The 5,647-nt window shown below is 38.4% G+C and overlaps 1 pseudogene; it reads right to left on the minus strand.

Annotated features, from left to right (window-relative positions):
* Positions 1–2,443: 2,443 nt before the first annotated feature.
* LOC133754131 (heat shock protein beta-1-like) lies at positions 2,444–3,389 on the minus strand (annotated as a pseudogene).
* Between the last annotated feature and the right edge of the window lie 2,258 nt (positions 3,390–5,647).

A 5,647-nucleotide genomic window follows, 5' to 3' on the forward strand; every position in this document is an offset into this window, starting at 1 on the left:
TCATGAGAATCAAGGCCACCTATGATAAACCCACAATCAACATCATATTGATTTTGAGAATTATGGAATCATTTCCACTAAAATCTGAAACCAGATAATGCTTACTTTCACAATTGCTATCTAATGTAATTCTGGAGATTTTACCCAGAGCCATTAGGCATGAAGTAAAAATCACAGGGATACAACTTGGAACTGAGGAGTTCAAACTATCCCTCATTACAGGAAACATGATTCTATATAGAGAGGAACAAAAAACATTACACTAAGAGACTATTGGAACTCATAGGAGAGCTTGGTAAAGCTGCAGGATATAAAATCAGCACTCAAAATCAATTGCCTTTGAATACACAAATAATGCCACAGCTGAGAAAGAACATAAATATCACTACCATTCAGAGCAGCTACTACAAATCTATACACCTTTGAATAAATTTAACCAAGGATGTGAAATTTATAAAATTTTTAAGAAAGAAATAGAAGAAGAAGGAAAATTGGAAAAACCACCTATGTTCTTGGAATGGAAGAATTAATGTCATCAAGATATCCATACTACAAAAAGAAGTTTACATATTCAATGAGATTCCAATAAAAATACCAAGGACATTTTCTCATATCTAAAAAAGTAATGCTAAATCCATATGTAAGCAAAGAGACACCAAATACCAAACACAATTTTAAACAGCAAAAACAAAGCTAGAGGCATCACAAGACCAGACATTCTACAGGACAGTTACAATCAAAACAACCTGGTACCTGAAATACATGAAGTCTGCTCTCTTTATTTTAATAAAAATTTTTCAAATGATCATATCATGGCCGTGAATGGACAGATTACACACTCACTAACATAATGAGAAGATTTTAAGGAACTAAACAAGCTGAAGTCAGTGATCAAGTGTTCAAAAAGGACAATTAAAAATTCACAGCAGTGATTCTTGGGAAAAATGGGAACTAATGCTGAAATATGTATTGCTGAATTAGAATAGAAAATACATACTTAAATAAAAGTCTCTAAAATGTTTACTAGAATTTGGTGTACAATAGTTGTGGGATTTCAAATTAATTGAGATGGCTTTCAAGAAATGTTAAAGGAAATGGGCTAGCCACCTAGAGGTAGGAGGTGTTTAAACCACACAGTTGAGGCAGGTAAAATAACACACAGCTTGAATAAATCATAAAATACTATGTTTCAGTGAGATAAAGCCACTTCAAATGTGCCAGTAAATCCAACAGACTCAAAGACTGAAATATTTAAATTCACAGAAGTAAACATTTTAACACACAATGCATCATAAAAAAAATTTTTTTTGACTGGTTCATCTATTGTCCTGGCATGCTGGTTCTTATTTTTTTAACTTTTATTTAATGAACATAAATTTCCAGTGTGCAGCTTATGGATTACAATGGCTTCCCACTCCCATAATTTCCCTCCCATCGGCAACCCTCCCCTCTCCTGCTCCCTCTCCCCTTCCATTCACATCAAGATTCATTTTCAATTCTCTTTACATACAGAAGATCAATTTAGTATAAAGATTTCAACAGTTTGCACCCACATAGAAACACAAAGTGAAACATACTGTTTGAGTACTAGTTATAGCATTAAATCAAAATGTACAGCACATTAAGGACAGAGATCCGACATGAGGAGCAAGTGCACAGTGGCTCCTGTTGTTGACCCAACAAATTGACACTCTAGTTTATGCCGCCAGAAACCACCCTAGGCTGTGGTCATGAGTTGTCAAGGCTATGGAAGCCTTCCAAGTTTGCCGACTCTGATCATATTTAGACAAGGTCTGAAAGAATTAGACAGGTTAGGTAGGTTTAAGATGGAGTTGTTTGAGCTAACTGCATATTGTTTTGCTTCTGTACAATTTGGCTGGGCTTGCAATAAGCTTGCAAGAAATGTGATTGCTTTCATAAGATGGCTGAGCTTGCAACATGTAACCGTTTTTAGGAACTATAAAGGCTGAAGTTAACAGAAAATGTACCCAACCTGTATCCTGTTACAACATTACAAGTTACCACACATTACATACCCGGCTTGACGACCCCTGCCCCTGCTTGCTTAAGCTAAAGATGAAAACCACAAGGCACGTACAGCATGTAACTTCTCCCTGTACCCTGTAACCATTTAAGTTACCCAATGAAATTGTAACACAGTGGAAATATGCTAATGTTGTGGTTTTAAGCCTTAAATACTCTGTGAAACTGATGATCGGGGCCGCTCTCTCTGCACTGCACTAGAGGGTGCTATTGAGACGGCCCATTTGCAAATGAAATAAAACTTCCCTCTTGCTCTTTGCATCGATTGGTGTGGAGCTCGTGCATCTGGGGTGCGCTCGAATTGTGGGACACCTGCTCCGGGGGTCCTACAAGGTCATAAAAGACAGAGTAAGGATAGTAACCAATGATCCTAAGAGTGGCACTTACCAGGTTTGAACAATTAGATCTTTATTTGTGAACAGCAGAAGCTTAACAGTATCAAAAGGGCGCACAGGGGGTGCTGGGGGCTGGGCGACACAGGAGGCAGCTCTACTTGGCCACAGGCTGCTGCAACTCCCAGCTTCTGGGCGCCGATCTGGGCGCGGGCCTCGAATGTGACCGGGATGGTGATCTCTGTGACTGCGTGGCCGGCTTGGGCAGCAGCGCTTCCACGGGGAGCACACCCTCAGGGGATTGGGAGGAGGAGGCCAGGGTGGGGTCCACGCTGGGGGCAGCGTGTACTTCCGGGTGGAAGAGCGGGCAAGGTAGCCGTGCTCCTGTCGCTCTTCGTGTTTGCCCGAAATCTCCACCACGCTGTCCTCGGTCTTGACCTTCAGCTCCCGGGGGTGAAGTGGTTAGCATCCAGGGACACGCGCCAGCGGTCGGCCCTGTGACAGATCTCTGAGACGCCGCTGCTGAGCTACCGACTGAGTTCAGGGCTATGGGCGGGCGCGGCCACGGAGTGGGGCTCGGCAGAGGGCAGGGGCCGCAGGTAGCCCAGCCTGCCGCTGGCAACGAACCACTGAGCCCACTCCTCCGGCAGCAGCTGCAGCCCAAGGCCTGGTCGAAGAGGCAACCCTGTGTGCCCTTTTGATACTGTTAAGCTTCTGGTTTTCGCAACTAAAGTTCAAAGCAACTGCAAAACAAAAATCTAAATATTTATAAGATATGAATCATACAGTTTATCCTCTAGATAATGGGTGTCTTACTTCATTACATAAGAAACTGCTACAAATCAATGTAAAAATCTAAAACCCAAACAGAAAAAATGGACAAGAATATGTATATACATCATATGTATGACTGTTTAAAGAAAATGACAAATATCTTTAGATTTATGAACAGGTCAATCTCACTGGCAGAAATAAAAAACCAAAAAAGTAGCAATCATCATTTTTACTTGTCATATTGGTAAATTTCCTAAAAGTCTGAAAAGATCATGTTGGCAGGGCTGACTGGAGAAACAAACCATTGTAAGCAAACCCAGCAAACTGGAGTAGCCAGTTCCAAGGATCACATCTACAAAAGGCGGTGTGACTTTATGCATCAGAATTATGAATGCCTATGCTCTTTAACTCAGCAATTTTAGTTCTAGTAATTTAATCTGGAGGCTTACTTCACCTCTGTGAATGGGCATATATCAATTGTGTCTATTACAGCATGTATTGTTCTAAAAACAAAAGATTGGATTAAGCAGCTAATTAAAAACTTAAACATCTGTATGATAGACCTTGAGTTTCAAAAAAAAAAAATGAGGAAGCACTTCAGGCAATGATACTCTGAGGGCATGAGCACCATGTATTATAACTTTTGGAAATTTTATTGCCTTTTAATTACATAAATAAAGGAAGTACAAGCCACAATAAAATTATTACATGATACCATAGAAAACCAAGCTTGTACATTTTAAAGAAATAGAACAAAATTCCTAGAGATGGAATATAGTCAATTAAATAGAAAAATATTGAATAGATTAAATAGGACAGTGCACAGAGCTGAACAGAGAATTGGGCCAGTACAAGATGCATCTGAAGAAATTATATAGAATACACCAAAGATAAAGAGAAGAAAATATAAACAAATTGTTCAGGGGCCTGAAGTAAATAACAAGAAATCTAAAGTTAATCTTATTGGAGATGCATAAGGAGACACTAGGCAGCAGTGGCTGAGGTGACAGCTGAGGATGATATAGAATTGATGATGGATGTAGGATTATCACATTCAGAGAGCACAAATTAGCTCCAGTAGGATGCAAAAATAATCTACACCTAGGCACACTGTACTGAAACCTCAGAACACCAAAAACTTAAAATTTAAGCAGTGTCAACAGTAAATAGTTAGAGAACAGAAATCACCCTATGTACATCAGCTGACACCACTTGGGGTCTTTTCTCTTCAAGGACTGTAGCCAGAGGACCAGAGTTGGCATCTTCACATGTTAAGGGTACGGGTCATTCCAGAATTACACACATGGAAATTAGGATTCTATAGATGAAATTTATCTTTCATGTACTTATACAAAAGAAACATTGAATTGCATTGTTCAGGACAATGAAATGTATTGTGCCATGTTCCAATGACTTAATACTTTGTTTATCTATTCTCCCTCAGTGATCTTTTAGGTTGTTTCTATTTTGAAAAAAAAATGGTAGTTTTAGGTAGTTCTACAATTATGAATAAGCTATGAACCTTCCAGTTAGGTCTTTAAGTAGACTCAGACCTCTACTTCTCTGCATACACCTAGGAGTCTCATGAAGTAAGCCTGTGTTTAATGTTACTAGAAACTGCCAAAGAGTTTTTTTCTTTATACTAGTCGACTAACAGTAACTGAGGATCTCTACATTTAGGAATAGGAAGGGAAATACAACACCTGCCCTGTGCATCACGCTCAGTAATGAAGCATGGGACATACGAGGCACTTCAAAGCACTTTATGGGAAAACAGAATTAAAATATCTGTTGATCTGGTGCTAACATTTCTTGAAATCTATGAATAATATTTGCATAGCATGCACTTTACATGAACTTTTTGAAAGCCTCACAAAAATGATCACTATCATAATATTTATACAATATTGCCTCAAAAAGCTTTACAAAAAGAATAGTATATGATACAAAGATTAGAAATTATAAAAAGTATATTATTTGCAGATTAATATACACATAAGGTTAATATACAAAACAGTTATATGCCTATACAACGAACAATCAGCTAGAAAATACAATTTAATATAATCCCACTTACAGTAACAATAAGAACTATGAGGTAGGTACCTTATAAGAAATTTATGAGAAAATCTTTTTGAAAAATACCATTACAAACCATTTCAGTGGGACATAAAAGAAGATGGAAACAAATGGAGAAATTTAGTACATTCATGGGGAAAAGATAATGCAGCAATAAATTAATCTATACTCAATAAATTTAATGTAATTCTACTTAGAATCCCACAAGGAATTCTGAAATATGTTGATAAGCTCATTAAAACTGCAAGACTAAGCAGGACAATAAGTATAAGGACAAAGATCAAGGTCTTAAAGACCCCTGTTCTAGTATCATTACAGAAATTAGGGCCATGTGGTGTAGTGCGGGGTTACAGAACTCTTTCCTGAGACAGAGTAGGATGCTCGCAAAGAGCCCAGGTACATACAGGGATGTGGTACAT

Source organism: Lepus europaeus, chromosome Y, assembly GCF_033115175.1.
Source record: "Lepus europaeus isolate LE1 chromosome Y, mLepTim1.pri, whole genome shotgun sequence".
In the NCBI taxonomy this organism is placed as follows: domain Eukaryota; kingdom Metazoa; phylum Chordata; class Mammalia; order Lagomorpha; family Leporidae; genus Lepus; species Lepus europaeus.